The 17,731-nt window shown below is 41.4% G+C and overlaps 1 non-coding gene across 1 annotated transcript; it reads right to left on the bottom strand.

The window, feature by feature from the left end:
* Nucleotides 1-1,951: 1,951 nt before the first annotated feature.
* LOC129683481 (small nucleolar RNA SNORA48) lies at nt 1,952-2,089 on the bottom strand. Its single transcript, XR_008721162.1, has one exon. It is a non-coding gene; the product is annotated as a small nucleolar RNA SNORA48 (small nucleolar RNA).
* Between the last annotated feature and the right edge of the window lie 15,642 nt (nt 2,090-17,731).

The raw sequence follows: 17,731 nt of genomic DNA, 5'->3' as shown, positions 1-17,731 counted from the left end.
TTTCGGGATAAGAAAAGAATATTTTCCCAGGGCAATCACATTGTGTAGGATGTGTTATGTTTCAGGTATGGTTGCAGATGTGAGCAAAATAATACAGAAATATTTTTAGTGCAAAAGACTCCTAGGGCCATTTATGAATTGAAAACAAGCCAGATATAATGACAACTAGGTGTAATTCCAGCACTCAGAGGATGGAGGCAGACAGGTCTCTGTAAAATTGAAGCCAGCCTGGTCTACATGAGTTCAAGGCCAGCCAGGGCTATATGTGACAGGAGAGATGGCTCAGTTGTTAAGAGCACTTGCTGTTCTTTTAGGGAACCTGCATTTGGTTTCCATTGGCTATAGCTCATAAACATTTCTATCTTCGGTTCCAGGGAATCCAATGGCCACTTGGAGCCCTCTCATTCACCAAACACAAATGCGCACACATATATACATTCAGGGAAAACACTCACATATAAAACTCTGAAACTTTAAAAACCAACTCAGCTGCTGGTTATGTCAACTTTACACACAGTCATCCCAAAGGAGGTCTAGTCAGTGGTGACCAGGAGGGTAAGTTCCCACAGTTCACTGAATCTTAATTTTGGCATTTTTCTTATAGTGATGAATGGTAGTTTTTCACAGGGAAAATGTTAATTATGACTACAGGTTTTTTTTTATAAGTATGCAGTATCAAATACACAAAATATGACCAGTATTATATTGTAATATCAAATATTTAACAAATATCAAAATTTTAAATTTTGAAAGACATTTTTTATTAATTTTCTTGTGAGTTTTTTACATCATGCACCCCAGTCCCACTCATTTCCCTGTCTCTTCATATCCACCCTTCACACTTGCAACCTACCCCCAAAATAAAAATATACAAACAAACAAGCTAAACACAGCATAGAAAACATCTTATCACAGAATCTATAGTATCATATCACAGTATGTCCACACATCTTCACCTGCGAATGTTCATTGCAATGAGTCATTGGTCTGGTTTGAGATCTCTGGCTTCTGTATCTTCACTGGGGCTCCTCCAGGTCATCCTGTTACTTGCCTGTGACACAGAGATCCTAGGATCAGCTGGACTGACTGACCCCTTCCCAACCATTCACAGATGATATAGATTTGGGGGTGGACCAACTCAGACCCTTGTACCAGGACCTGGGTGGCAGCCGAGTTGGTCAGTGCTCAGCTCTCCCCTCTCTACATTACCAGAGCAAGCTCTCCAGCACAGCTGTAGCTAGCCGTCATTAGCAGGAAATAGGGTCGGCTCTCCTGCTCTCATGCCCTTGTGCCAGCTCATCTGAAGACACACCTCCAGAGCCAGCACCACTGTGCTGCCCAGTCAAGATGAGGCAACTGCTGTACCCTGAGAGGGGCTGGGCCAGGTCTCCTGCTCTCACACCCTTGGAACTGGCTCTCCAGGTCTTCTCTATCAGTGACAGCTCCACTGTGCTGCCCAGGTGACAACTTTCCTGTTGTCATCTGCGCTAGAGGCACCTTTCCTGAGGGCTTCAGATGGTGAGGACCAGGGCCAGCTCACCTGTTCTCATGACCCTGGGACCGGCTCACCCAGCTGCTACAGATGGTGAGGGAAAAGGGGAGGGGGGGCTCATTTCCCTCTCTCCCATGCCACTTCATCACAGATGAGTAGCGTTCCCAGCTCTCAGTGCTCTCCTACTTGGGCCTGTTCACCTGTGCCTCCACCGTCAGGGTCAGCTCTGCTGTGCTATGCTGTCCAAGCATAGGTCCAGGCAAGGTTAAGGGCCCATTTCCTGAGTTTTGCAGCTGGTGAGAGGCAGAGCTTCATTGTGTGCTGGCCAATTGCTTGTCTTTAGTATGGCTCTGGCCCATCTGTACTGGGGGCCAGAGGGCAGGCCTGTAGGTGGCATGGTGGTCTGCAGGTCTCTGTCTTCTTCCTCCCGATCTGCACTGACCAGATTTGATTTGATTTTTATGTGGTGTAGGCATGAAACAACTTGGGCCACCAAGCCAGGCACCAAGTCAGGATGAACAAAGAACTACCATCTGTTCTGCCCCTGACTAATATATGAACACCACCAACAAGGTATCTCTGTCCATTCCAGGGGGTCAAATACCAATTTTTAATGAATTAACATCATAGAATTACATTAGAATCATACCAAATAGGACAATTGGACTGTTATTCATGCATACACTTCCTAAAGGTACCGAACACCTCGTGATAACTTGCATGTTTTAATGAAACTCTCAGTTGAATTCTTTTATTTATTTTTCCATTTTTATTACAGTTTATCCACTTTGTATCCCAGCTGTAACCCCATTTCTCATCCCCTCCCAAGCCCTCCTTCCTTCCCTCTTCCCCTCCCATGCCCCTCCCTCAGTCCGCTGATAGGGGAGGTCCCCCTCCCCTTCCATCTGACCCTAGTTTATCATGTCTCATCAGGACTGGCTGCATTGTCTTCCTCTGTGGACTGGTAAGGCTGCACCCCCTCAAGGGTGGGGAGGAGATGATCAAGGAGCCAGCCACTGAGTTCATGTCAGAGACAGTGCCTGTTCCCCTTACTAGGGAATCCACTTGGAGTCTGAGCTGCCATGGGCTACATCTGTGCAGGGGTTTTAGATTATCTCCATACATGGTCCTTGGTTGGACAAGGACAGCAACAGAACCAAAAAATCTGGGCTCAGTCACATTCTTTGGCTTGCATTGTTAGGAGGCCTTTGGAGGGAGGATGCTACATTTCAGCTCTCCTGAGCTGTCATCAGCATTCAAGCCCCTGTCTTTTTTTTTTTCCTAATATGTATGTCCATCTTGCAAACCAAACTTTTCACTCACAATTATTCTGTTGCCCTTAGATCCCCAAAAAATAAAGTAGCCACTTGGTTTTCATGGTAATCAAGAGAGATCACGCTTCTCTAAAGCAGAAAACTCGATGGATTGTTTATACAGACTCTTGCCGTCTCTGCCATGGATCTTCTGGAAAATATTCTTGGGGGTTGTGGAGATGAGGAGGAGCCCAGAGTATGTGCTCCAAGACCTGCCACGATTTCAAAGGGGATGGATTAAAAGGTGAAAATAAGGTTTGGGTGTAAATTAAGCCTGACCCAGGGAAGATAATCTTCAAAGCCACCAGTCAGGTTCTGGTGACCTGAACTTTAGGCTGTGAATGATAATCTCAGTGGAAAAGTAAGCTCAATTTTCTTTGCATAGGCATTCATCAGAAGGTCAGGAGCTGTCAGGGAAGCAGCATTGACTTTTTGAGGTGAGCACCTGCAGATGAGCTCTATGACCTCGACAGAGCCAAACAAAATCCAGCAGAGTAGTAAAATAAAATCAGCCCTGTCTGTGAGTGCTGACGATATCTGTTGAGATGAGACCAAGAGAATGGTAGGAACTGAGAGAAATGCTGGGAAATCTTAGAGCGGGCCACCTTGAAGAAAATACCCCTGGTATGTGTATTAGCTGTGGGGCTGGAGTTAAGACAAGGAAGGTGTTAATTTAACCCTTGCTGTGTCTATGAAGGAGCCCAGTCAATTCTCATAACACAAAACCTAACTCCAAAGTATAGATTTTCACTAGAGGGAAAGAAAAAAGTATCTGCTCACTGCATATCTAAATGAAAACATCACTGTAGCTCTTAGTAGGGGTTAGAGGAATGGAGTATAGTTTCATGCCTTGTCACTTGCTTGTCCAGTGATTTGAATAACATAAAGAAATCTCTCCACTTCAAATATTTTTAAAGTAAAAGTCAAAACTCCACCCTATTTCGTACAGCAGGATTTTTCAATATTAAAAGAAGATAAAATATGTAGACATTTTTTGGAAATTATAGCACCAGACAAGATACAGAAAACACATTCCAGGTGTGGTAGTATATGCCTTTAATCCCAACACTGGAGAGATAGAGGCAGGTGTATCTCTGTGAATTCTCGGCCAGCTTGTTCTACCTAGTATATTCAACAGTCAAGACTATTCAAGCATTTTCTTGCCCTTTATACACTTTTTAGATAACAATTTCTCTTTGGGGCTGGAGAGAGGATCTGCAGTTAAGAGGACTTGCTGCCTTCCAGAGGACAAGGAATTCAAATCCCAGTAGATAAATGGTGTCTCATAACCACCTGAACATCCAGTTTCTGGAGTTCTAAGGCCTTTTTCCTCTGTCTTCAGCCATTTCAAGCATGTGAAGCACGTGTATGCATACAGTCAAAACACTCACACATAGAAAATATATCTTTACAAAAAATTCTTTCACTTTAAACCAGCGCAATTACTTTTCCCTTTTTACTTATTTTATTCTCATGCAAAAGCTAATAATGATAAAATCATAGCTTTGTATGTTTAATATAAAATTTCAAAGAGTATTAAAATTAATATGTTTATATTAAATGCCTATAAATTCTCTATATCCTGCCTCATAAATATAGGTCAATAAGAAGTCCTTAAAAGAGAAATAAGCCATAAGACTCTGGGATAAGAGTGGAAAGGATGTGGAGAAAGAGGAAACCTTCTCCATTGATGGTGGGAATGTAAACTTGTACAAGCACTTGGGAAATCAGTCTGCTGCTTTCTCAGAAAATTAGGAATAGTGCTACCTCAAGATCCAGTTAGACCACTTCCAGGCATATATCCAAAATATGCTCAACTATACAACAAGGACATTTGCTCACCTATGCTCATAGCAGCTTTATTCGTAATAGCTAGAATTTGGAAATAACCTACATGTCCCTCAATGAAGAAATGGATACAGAAATTGTGGTACATTTACACAATGTAATACTACTCAACAACTAAAAACAGGGAAATCATGGAATTTGCAGGAAAATGGTGGGAACTAGAAAAGATCATCTTGAGTAAGATAACCCAGAAACAGAAAGACACACATGGTATATACTCACTTATAAGTAGATATTAAACATATAATATAAGATAAACATACTAAAATCTATACTCCTAAAGAAATTAAACAACAAGGAAGACCCTAGGAAAGATGCTCAATCTTCATTCAAAAGGGCAAACACGATAGACATTGGAAGCAGGAGAAGACAGGGAACAGGACAGGAGCCTATCAGTGATGGTCTCTGAAAGACTCTACTGATTGAGGTATCAATCAGCAGAGGCTGAGACTCAAACTTTGGGCAGAATGCATAGAATTTTATGTAAGAAAGGTAGATAGAAAGACCTGGACAGGACATGAGCTCTAAAAGAAGACCAACAGCCAAAAAACCCTGAGCCCTGGGGGCCCTGGAGAGAATGATACCCCAACCAAGGACCATGCATAGAGAGGACATAAAACGCCTGTTCAGGTGTAGTCCATAGACTCAGTCTTCAAGTGGGTTCCCTAGTAAGGGCAACAGGGACTGTCTCTGACATGAATTCAGTGGCAGGCTCTCTGATCACCTCCCGCTGGGGGGAGGCAGACTTACTAGGTCACAGAGGAAGACCTTGCAACCAGTCCTAATGAGGCTAGAGTCAGACAGAAAGGGAGGAGGACCTCCCCTATCAGTGGACTAGGGGAGGGGCATAAGTGGAGAAGAGGGAGAGAGAGTGGGATTGGGAGGAGATAAGAGAGGAGGCTACAGCCTCTGATAAAAGTCATCAGAGGCTAAGGTTCTAGTGAACACTAATTGTTTCTCTTTCAAACATACTCACTCAGCCTACAAGGGCAGCCCTGGTTGTTAAGGTGAGCTGAAAGACTGTTTTGAAAACTCTTCAAAATAGCTGAAGGCACCTGGAAGAGTGCAATTCCAAGAAAAACTTGATTTGGGATTTTTAAAAAAAATATCGATTTAGGGCTGACTACTCATTGTTCCCAGAGGTAGGGAAACCTCGCACATTCTGCAGTTCAGAAATTTTTCAAAATGCCTACTTCAGAGGACAGACTTTAAACTTCTTCTGTATATCGCCAGCTGTGATGAAACATGTTGGCATGGTGACACAACTTTGATGATTGAGTTGAAGTAAGGGTATATTGTGTTACTTTTAAACACAATTAATTTAGTACCACATACTGAGCCTTCCAAATGGGGAAATAAATACCACATAAATCCAGAGGCAAATGTCTAGTGCTTGCTTCCTGGGGAGTAGTTTGTATAGTTAAGGTTTATCACCTTAAGTTACCTCTTCCATCATCTTCCTTCACGGAAGCAAGATTCTTCCCAGGTATAGGAAACCTGTCGTGGTAATGTCCAAAACATCTGGAACATCTGTCCTCATGCTCTGAAGTAGGAAGACAGGAAGATAGACAAGAAGCAGCAGTGGATGCCCCCATCTTAATGGATCCACCCCATTTCAATGCCATGTGTCAGAGACTCCACACAGCTTTTGTCCTGGGAATGTTACAAACCTGGTGTGGGATGGGCTAAGTACAGCTATATACAAACCTAGAAGTTCATACACACACCAGAACATGAAGGCAGTAGAGGAAACACCTACAGATTTCCCTCCTAAAGATAGTTTTATTCCTTTTACATGCCTGTAAATCACCAGAAGGGGCATTTCACACTCAGCACTCATCAGCAGAGTGCTCTTGAGGGGAGGGAGCGTCAGAATGGGACCGGCATCTCACTGAGCAGCACTCTTAAAAGACACCAGTGCAATCTGGAGACTCTACAAATAGAATGTGAGGTAATGCAGGGGTTTGCCTTTTCATATATTTTTTAAAGCATGTTACTTTGGTGCTGTGGAACTGCCCTAGATAAATGTACTGTAAACCCCTGCAAGGCCCTGCTTATTCAGCTTAATAACCTTGTTGTGCATTCTAAATAATGTACGGATTTGATTCATTATTTAGAAATCTGAGTTGCCACAGTAATGAACTAACTGTATGTTATAGTTCCTGGAGACTTCCAGTACTGCAAAGGTTTCCAGACTCGTGTGGCAGCAGACCTAACTGAATTTCCAAGTTGGCTTGAAAACCAAAAGAAAAAAGAATCCACTTTCAAATGTCAGAGATAACACATTGCCAATCGTCAGGGACCCTCCCCAACTTAAAGAAAGGGACAGGTTAACTGTCCTCAGACCAAATGCCAGAATCCTCAGCAACGCTTTTCATTTTACTCGTCTCTGTCTCTACCCTGTCTATAGATAGTTCCCACAAAGTCTTAGGCTTGTAATAACTGTCCAGCCTACTGACACTAAGAAGCCATATACAATATATATTTTAGAACCAAATATTTCTTTTCCCCATTGACCCTTGAATCCTTGAGAATAACTGTCACCTTCTGCAAATGGTTTCACTAAGTAAAATGTCAATTGGCTGTAAGTAGTGATGAAGAAATGGTCATGTGATTAATGTGGCAGTTTAGGTTGTTGTGATTAGTCACAGAAAAAAAAAAAAAAGTTAAACTTCCCCTGAAGAAACATGGTATGTTAAGGCAAATGGCCTGCCTGCAGACCTATAGAAAGAAAGAGTCAGGCAGTGTTAAAAGCTGCCTATTGATTTGGACCATGACTGAAAGTCATGGGCTGATGTAAATGAAAATGTGTCAAGAGTTGATATCGATTTTTTTTTCTTAAATCAGGCCATCTCTAGGGAAATACTGCTAGCCATTCTGCTGCTCTTTCCTATGAAGGAAATAGGTTCTTTTCCACAAGACTACACATGTCCAGACATCAAAAATGTTCTCTTTAGCAGAGGTGTGGTAGAATGTCAGTCCATCATCTGTAGCCTCTGCTTAAAGAAAATGGCCCAGGGAGCCCGTGTTCAGAAGAAACACAAAAGAAAGTGAAAGGTTTGTATGCAGGAGGGAGGACTAGGTGTGAGGATAGGTGCACACTACATTCTTGGATATTAGCATGTTGTACCTGGCTTATCATACATGTTTTCCTTAATATAGGAACTTTCATTTAATGTCTCAAAATAAGAGGCATAACAGAAGAGTAAGTTTATATTTAGAGGGTGCTGTTTACAGACAAATACAATACAAAGGAGACATAGCTTAGGGATCATTTAAGTGCTCTTTCTTTTCCTATAGTCTTCAGGAAGACCAGCCACATTCTCTCTTCTCTTACAGAACTATTCCAAGCTGGGCATCATCCATAGATTACTATGCTTGCAAATATTGGCTAATGATATAAGAAAAGGACAGGAGCTGTAATAATCACGGAGCTTCAGGTCAGATCTGTAGGGATTTCCACTGTATAGGCAAGACTGGGCAAGACGTGCTTTCCAATATTAGGCAATTAGAATAGGAAATTAGTGTGGAAGAGGAGAGAGGTCATCACCTGCCAATATGTGTGGATTATTTGTAATAACTACTGGGATTAGAGAAAACCCTAATAAACTGAAAAGGGACCAGACATCCCCTTCACAGTGTCTTGAACACCTAAATCCATTTAGTTTGATTCAGTGGTCTTAGGCACATACTCACAAAGAAAAATAGGTTATTTTTGTGTTGTTGTACTTGATTAGCCAAGGATCTTGGCAATAGTCTCAGTTTTATGATCTGAAAACTTTGTTTATAGGTTTAAGGATGGAACAGTGATCTGAAATGAAACTTATGGGTGTGAGGCTGCCAAGCTGTGGCAATTCTACACCAAATGTCCTGAATGTGTAGGAGAAACTTTCAGAAGAAGGTTCATCTCTAGAACAAATGGCATAACACATGACCTAAGTGGATGGAACTTTTAAACTAGCCCCCATCTCTTAAAATATCTGCAATTAGCATATAGCTTTTAAGACAAGAAGTGCTTGCTGGCTCTGTAGTTAACTAACATGCCTGGACTTATAGGAAGTTGTAAAGGATGTCCCTGTGGCTTTCTGGGAAGGAGAGTCTTTCTGGAACAAGCAAGGCAGGCCAGGGTCAGGCACTTTTATCTGTAGTGAATTCTAGACCAGCCCTTGGCATCTCTGACTTTTGTCATTCACTGCACTGCTGTCTTTGTTGTCATGTAATTTCAGATACATAGCTGTGAACCCTCCTGGAGCATGGTCAACTCAATTAATATATAGAGACTGAGATCCCATGGGCTACATCTGTGCAGGGGTTCTAGTTTATCTCCATGCATGGTCCTTGTTTGGAGTATCAGTCTCAGAAAACACCTTTGTGTCCAGATTTTTTTGGTTCTGTTGCTCTCTTTGTGGAATTCATGTCCCCTCCAGGTCTTTCTATCTCCCCTTCTTTCATAAGATTCCCTGCACTCTGCCCAAAGTTTGGTTATAAGTCTCAGCATCTGCTTTGATACATTGCTGGGTAGAGTCTTTTAGAGGCCTTCTGTGGTAGGCTACTGTCCTGTTTCCTGTTTTATCCTTCTTCCAATGTCCATCCTGTTTGTCTTTCTTTCTGGGTGAGGATTAATTGTGTTACCCAGGGTCCTCCTTCTTGCTTATCTTCTTAAAGTGTACAGATTTTAGTATGTTTATCCTATATTATATGTCTAATACTCACTTTTAAGTGGGTATATACCATGTGTGTCTTTCTGCTTCTGGGATACCTCACTCAGAATGAATCCCTGCACAGATGTAGCCCATGGCAGCTCAGTGTCCAAGTGGATTCCTTAGTAAGGGGAACAGGGACTGTCTCTGACATGAACTAAGTGGCTGGCTCTTTGATCACCTCCCCCTGAGCGGGGAGCAGCCCTACCCGGCCACAGAGGAGGACAGTGCAGCCAGTCATGATGAGACTTGATAGACTAGGGTCAGATGGAAAGGGAGGAGGACCTCCTCTATCACTGGACTGGGGGAAGGACCTGGGTGGAGAAGGGGGAGGAAGGGTGGGATTGGGAGGGGAAGAGGCAGGAAGCAACACGTAAGATACAAAGTGAATAAACTATAATTAATAAAAATAAAATTTTAAAAATGTTTTTGACATGAAAAAACAGAAACTGTGGATTGCAGGTCACTTCATTACTAGAAGTACATAACTTCATAACTTCACAAGGAGAAATGTACTTATAGTGATACATCGCCTATGTGTGTGAGTATACACTTACAGGTATGTGTATATGTATGCATATACATAAGTACAAGAGGAATTAGCCTTCTCGGAACATTAAATCATGTGACCCTTCATTCTGAGACCACCAAAATAAGTGTCAATGGCATTACATAATTATTTATTTCAGAATAAAGAATGAACTCTCAAATTAACTCAGAAAAATTCTGTTCAGGATAGAAATAAATACTTTTCCTTATGTGTTATGATTGGCACAGCCCATTCAGCAAGTAATTCCTAGTTGTCTTTCTGTCATGCTTAGTATAGAAATGTCATTTGGAAATATGTTCATATGTGTCTGAGGCAATGAATGGAAAGTATTTCACGATGTACATGAAGTCTTCAAGGGCATATAATATCATACAGTGATGCAGTATCAATCATCACTTAACACATTTGTTTCTTTATCCAGATTTGACGGCCACCTTGGGTTTTTCTTCTAGAGTGCACGTTCATGTTTTAAAGGGCTAGAGAGGGTGGCACACAAGTAACTCATACACTGGTCTTTGTAAAAACTAAAACAAAATGCTTGAATATAAACCAGAAAAAAAAAGAATTGTACAGATCTCCAATGCCTACGCAAATGTTGGAAGATCCTGTAGTCCCGTTACTCAAAGCCAGAAATGGGATTCCTATAAGAAGTCGTGGAAAATCTGTGGAAACAAAAGTAAATCACAACATATAAAGGAAAATAAATAACCAATAGTTCACTCCTTAGTAATAAAGAATGTGATAAATATGGTTAAATGTTGTAAGGGGAAGATTTTTCAAATACTTTTTTTTATTTTAGTTGCTTAAGAACAACAAATGATAAATATTCCAAAAGCAAGTTACCCTTTTCCCAAATATTTCTACGCAGGATCAAGTTTGCCATGGATTTCTTGAAGCTGTATCAGTCTTAAAAACCCATCCCACATGTTTATTAACTAACCTAAGCTCCAATTTCATATGTATCTATGTGTCTCAATGTACAGATGCATAAATATTTCATATCAGTAAATTGTTCCAATTAACAACTCATTGATATGACAGAATTATCCTAATGGGTGAATTTTTAATTGTCTTATTTTGTGTTACTTGGGAAGAAAAGTAATCAGAAACTTGATGAAGCTCTTTTTGGTTTTTTTTTTTTTTGGTGTTTTTTTTTTGTTTGTTTGTTTTGTTTTGTCTTTTTATTGTGCCAAAGAGACTGGGTGCGACAAAGCACAGCATGCTGTTCTCTGTCACGGGGCATATTTACATTATTTACATTCATTGCTAAATGATTCAGCATAAATGTGTTTTTTAACTCTAGCAAACCGTAAAATATTAAATTCTCATATTCAGGCTTTATTCGAACATGCAAATGCTGATGTGAATAAGGCACATACTTTCAGTGACAGAGCGGTTTAGTGATAATTTTGTTGCCCTGCTCTGTCGATCAGGCTTTGTGGTATATGAGGGAGCCCCCTAGTGGCACCTACTTACCAAGTAAATTTCCAAACTTGGTTGATTCTTCTCCTTACTAATCAGACCGGTTTTGATGAGTATATGTACTCCGACGACTTTTTCTCTAGTTACCCAGCCCAAGCAGACCTCCTTCACCTCTCACAGACATTTGATAAGATTGTGGCAGCAAAAATGTCACTGTAATATCCGCAGCTGTGCAAATGCTCAGATGCTAAAAGCCTTTTTCATCTTGCAGTGTTCCCGGTCATCTCAGAAGTTATGTGGATATTTGATACTTTAAAAAAAAAAAATGCACAGTAAATTAGAAGTTCACGGAGTTAAAAAAAAAAAAATGCAGAATCTTCACAGTGTTATCACTGAGGTAGCCAGGCGACATGCTTAAAACTTGTTCTCATTAGATATCATGACCTGAAAAATTGCAAACTTCTGCCCACTTGGAGGAAGTGAGCTGCGCGGTACATTTCTGATGCCCATCCATCTGGGTCCCACCCACGCCTCTGCATTCACCTCCTAGAATCATCCTTTAAAGGCGCGTGATGGCTGCCTAAGGTTTCCTGCATGCCCATAAAGGGTGAGACGAACCGAGCCCGAGACAGGGTGAGTGAGGGCATGCATCACACAGAGAACAACCTTATAAAGAGTAGAAATCTGGAAACAGCTTGACTTTGCATTGGGCCTTACTGAAACATAGAACGAGAGGTGGCTGTCTAGCACAGGAAATCTATCGACAGATGTAACCAGGGCCGGCCAGGCTAAGGATAACCTCTGAGTTCCTGGATGGATTCATTTATTTTGGATGCCGCTAGGAAAATATTGTTAGATCAGTCAGATCTGTGTGTTCAAGAATCAGCCTAGGTCATGGGAGGACAAGTGAGATGAAATAACATCTCGGCCGGGTTGACATTTAGTTCAGGCAGGAAGTGGTAGTTTTACCTGCAGTAAAGCGAGGTGATTTCTGGACCACTGACGTGCTGAGCAACAGAATTCACCAGGACTGGGCAAAGTCCCACACACTGCCCTACCTCAGCTCTGCAAACCACCCATCCTGCGTTCTTCAGTTTTCTGCCCCTATCCTTGACAAAACTACGGCTTCTGTCCATCTCCCCAAGTGGGTTCACGTGAGCCTCTCATAGTCTTCAGCCTTGAAGAAAGGCATGAGTTGTGAGGCCAGCATTTTACTTCATTGGAAGGTAGGAAGCACAGAAAAGGAGAAATGAGTCAGAGGTCAGGTCCAGGAGTGGGTAGAGGACTTAGATGCTGTGTGTTTTTTTCTGAGACAGACAGAAGTCCTGAATGACTTATAGATCTGAACCTAACATCTGAGAAGGTGCAGATTCTTCTTACTCCTTACACAGCGAACAAAACTGAACTAAACTGAACTGTACTGATTTCCTATTCTGCTTAAGAAATCTCCACACGTTACAGCTAAAAAGCATGCACATCTGGGTGTGGTCTCACACACCTGTCACCAGCACTTAGGAGACAGAGACAAGGTCTTGAGTTTGAGGCAATCTTAGACATGGTCTAGTTGCGTTCCCTGCTTCAAGGTCTCACAAGACTGCCAGTCAGGCATTGGCCAGGGCTTGGTTCTCATTTAAACTATCTCGTTTAGGACCTCCATCTGTGCTTACATGGTTGTTAACAGCATTTAGTTCCCAGTAGCTAAAGGTATATTTGAACCTTCTTCTGCAAAGCCACCAACAAAGACTAACTCAAGACTACTAGAGAGACAATTGTACACAATATCACTAAATGCCTAATGATACTCTATCACTTTTTCCACATTCTTTTGGCCAGGCACAGTCATAGATCACAGCCATACTCAAGAAATGGAGGTTTTACAAAAAAAAAAAAAAAAAAAAAAAAAGAACTTCACCTGAATTATCCATGGTTCTTTTCATGTTTACAGAATGTAATGTTTCTGAGGGAAGGAACCTCCAGCCTCTAAGAAAATTCCATTACGCTTTAATATGGACCATCATCAAACATGTTTAAGATTATTACAATAAAAATATGTATCCTGAATATAGCTACCATTTGGGAAAAGGATAAAAATAACTCCATTCCTTTTTATAGTTAAAACCCATTCAGAAAGGGTTCTATTGTATGGTTTCAATAAAAGTTTGTTCTCCAGCAATGCATATACCTCTGAGAAATCTCAGGTCATGGTTTTCAAACTAAAAAGAAGAAAATCCGAGAATGGTTAGCCCCAAATAACACTGTCACCATGCCTGCTGATCCTGCTTGCTCCCTGCCACTGAGTCAAGTGCCACTCACTGGGGACACTCAGTGGCATGCTGGAACTCTGGAGGAAACTGGGGGGGAAAATGAGCAAGGATATTTTGACATCCAGGAGTCAGAATCAACACTAGCCAGGAAGGTTACCTCAGACAAGTAGAAGAAGGCCATACAAACAAAGAGACAAAACAAGGTATCCTGAAAACAAAATCCCAGAAGGAAAAAGAAGCCCGAGATTCCACATGAGGATGTTCTCAGGTTCTGTGGGAGGAGTCAGGCTGGCAGATAGACGTTTGCCAAGTGCACGGATCACCTGCCTGAGACCCATGCTCTTTAGTCATGCAGCATATTTTTTAAGGCAGCACAGGGTATATGGAGAATCACACCACTTGATGTCAGATTAGAGTTCTGTCTATTAGAGGTCAGATTCGAGTCCATCCTACCTTTACTGTCATTAGACTCACTGATAAGCTTAGCCTTAGCCTAGGCCTTAGCTTTGTCAAATGTTGATAGTGACACCAATCTCAGGAGGTTTATACAAAATGCCAGGCAGCTGGTAAGAATACAACATATATATATATATATATATATATATATATATATATATATATATATATATTGATTTTTTTAATTTCACTTATGTTTTTATTTTTCCCGCTGTTAAAACCAAAATGGCTACCAAATTACGACTTGTATTAGTTCTGTCACACACTTCTCTGATGAAGTACCTGAAGCTATGTAAGAAAGGAAAGGTTGGCTTTGATGGCTTGCAGTTTGATGGTATCGTCCTTCCTGGCCGGAAGTCAGGTGACAGCTTGAGGAACCTGGTTGCATTGCGTCCTCAGTTGGGAAGCAGGAAGATGAGTATTCAGCTTACTTTGTCTTTTTTCTTTAGTCTCCAGCCCGAGACCATGAACTGATGCCACCTACAATTCTTGGTGGATCTCTGGTCTCAGTGAATCTACTCTAGATAATCATTCATGAATATGCCCAGAAATTTGTGCCCAGGGTGATTTAAAATCCTATCAGGCTGGCAATCTAGGATAACCATCACCTGCTTATGGCACAATCTTTCGTGAGGTCTGCATGACCTCCTCTGACCTCTTAGGATCACCCAAACCTGCTTCATTCATCACCCAATTAACACAGAAGGAGCAGGCAAGCTACATTTCAAGTTATTTGTCTTAATTTCCCAAAGGATGGCGTGAACTCCTTCAGGAGGGGTTTCCCAGGGTCGAACTCATTGTAAACACTCAGCTGCTACTGGCAATTACAAGGCACTTATCGCTCTGCTCAGTTGTTCAACAGATATGTATGAAGACCCACCATAGGCACTGGGGGTGTAACAGCAAAGAAAAAAGCTCGGCTTCCTGGAGTTAGGCACAAATCAGTTCACTGAAGTAAGAATATTCTAAGAGAATGCCCTTAGGAGGCTTTCTAGCCCTGCTCTTCAATTTTGTGAAGGTGTGATTAGAATCAAAGAAGTAACACTGCCTTTTGCTTTCCTCTCCACTGGCCAATTTCTGACCTATTAAATCAGTGCCTTCTTAAAACAAAAACAATGGGAGAAGAGTCTAGGACATTTTCAGCTAAATAGAACTTTGAAATGTGTTGTTTTTACCTTCGACTGTGTCACTAAAACCAAGCCCACTCCTCTCAGAGATGTTAGGAACGAGTGTGGATGGCATAGCTCCCTGCCAGTCCCCATCAGAAAACTAATATGGTTCTTTCACAGCTGCCACGCTCTGGCCACTTTATGAGTTCTCCCATGTGAGAGGGGGGAAAATGTCATCAGAGAGAAATGCAAGTCATGGAAGAAGAATTCGGAGATGCTTTGCTGAAAAGGGACAGGGTGCTGGCTTCCTCTTATGTCATTCCAGACCAGAGCTTGATACCCTTGGAAGGACACACAGGGGCATTTGTGGTAGAGATTCGCTTGAATCGATAATGTGAGAGTGGCACCTGAAGACTGAGCGGCTCAAGTAGGACTGGCTGCACCGCATCCTTCAATACTGATCCACAAACTTGTTTCAGGATTAGCATGGCAAGGTGAAGATGAACGCTTCCAGTTCAGTGGGCTAATGAGACATGACTTATTAATCCTACAAGAAAATCTTAATTGGACACGGGAACGCTGCTTGTTCCATTGTTAAGAAGCGCCCAGTCCCTGAAGAATTGGAAAATAAATAGGGACTAAAATAGAAACGGGTATTCTCATTATCCCCCACCCCTCGAAACGAAAGCATTATTCTTCTTCTACAAGGAAAGTATCCATCACTTTATTTTTTCTAAAGAACTTAGTATTAGCCTTTGTAATACAAGTTTGGTATAAACATTCCTGAAGTGTCTCGTGGCTGTTGGAGGACACTGTTGAGATGGCAATTGTGTTCTGAAGTTAATTAGCAGGGTGGCTTCCTTATTATTCACTTGTTGTTCATTTAATAAACTCTTTCGAAGAAATACTCACTTTTAACAACAAGGATCAATGTCTGATTATCATGGAATTTCCTCATTTTGTTTCATTTGTATTTATTTTCAATCTGTTCAACACATAGAGGAGGATTGGAACACAATAGGGGATGGAAGACACTCACTAAAGCTTCTTAAAACTGAAAGGTAAAATTCAGCTTTCCCACAGTTAACATGTCCATCCACGAATGTTCTCACAATGTCTCATGTTCTAAATTTTATTTTCATCAGTGAGTTAAAGGAAAATGTAGAAAAAAAGGGAAGAGGGAGGTAACCTTTATCTGTAAGTTTCTGACTTCATAGTATGTCCCCTTGCTAAGCTCCAGCTGTGATTTTTACATACAATTGGTTACAAAGTATATTAATAACCCAGGTTGTCATATCATCTCAATTACATCAAAATATCAACAAGCAAAGGGTCTTGTCCAGATGGAAAATGTGGGAGATGCGCTCATTCCTGTGTCAGCAACCTCCACTGAAATTATTGATCAATTGGTGCTACATATTTATTCTGTTTAAAAAAATCACAGGCTGCATTCTTTTCACCTTTCATTTGAAAGAGAAAGATCTTTGAAATCCAAGTAAGCCTCATGTTTCAAGATCATAAAGTTTCCTAATCTTTGGCAGAGAGTGAATTCTACATGCACTGGGTTTTCAAACAAATGCCATCCATCCCACCAGCACAGGATCTCTCTCTCTCTCTCTCTCCAAAGTATTTTTCTTTCCAAAGTACTTCAAAGCACTGAAGGTTATTAAGTAAAAGATAGTGTGTTAGTGTGTTACTGGAGAGCTGGCATCAACTGTAGGTGTTAAGACAGACACATTTGAGTACCTCAGCAGTATGCGGGACCCGCTAAATGCATGGGGAGTATTCCACTATGCATAATAATTTAGCGATTATACTGGTTATTGTTATTTCTAACGGAATCAGTAAAAGTTATTTTTTTTCCGTGTACACTAAACCTTAAAAGTAGTGTCCCAAGAGAATATCCAGAAGAATAAGGAATTAGATAGCTAACTAAGATCATGTCATTAGCCCAGGATTTCCCTCTGTGCGGGGGCCAAATGTCATTTCCACTCCCTCTGCTATGATGAATGTGAGTGTGTGTTCTTACTCAAAAAAAAAAAAAAAAAATAGGGGCTGGTGGGTTGCCACGGCTAGTGTTTTGTCTACTTGACAGAGGCTAGGGTCATCTGAGAAGAGGGAAATTCATTTGAGGAAAAGCCCCTATAAAATCTGCACAAGGGGCATTTTCTCGATGGATTATCGATGTGGGAGGGCACTGTCCATTGTGTGTGGCACTAGCCCTCAGCAGGTGGTCCTCTGGTTATAAACGAATGAGTTGATTGAGCCAGGAGGAGCAAGCCAGTCAGCAGCATTCCTCCACTGTCTCTGCATCAGTTCTGACCTCCAGATTCCTGCCATGTTTGAGTATCCTGCCCCCGGCCACCACCCCCATTGCTCTGATGTCCCTCAGTGATGAACAGTGATGTGCAACTCTAAGCCGAGATAAATCTTGTACTCCCGGAGTTGATTTTGATCATGTTTTACCAGAGCAGTAGAAACCCTAAGACTTCGTTAAGCTTATCACAATACTTGGGAATAATAAAGAAGAATGCACAACTCCTGCACTTTTCAGAACTTTTTCCCCTCTGTGTTTCA

This window comes from Psammomys obesus, unplaced genomic scaffold, assembly GCF_907164565.1.
Source record: "Psammomys obesus unplaced genomic scaffold, mPsaObe1.curated_primary_1811, whole genome shotgun sequence".
NCBI classification, from domain to species: Eukaryota; Metazoa; Chordata; class Mammalia; order Rodentia; family Muridae; genus Psammomys; species Psammomys obesus.
The sequence above is the reverse complement of the archived record's forward strand: the minus strand, read 5'-3'. Positions and strand labels throughout refer to the sequence as shown.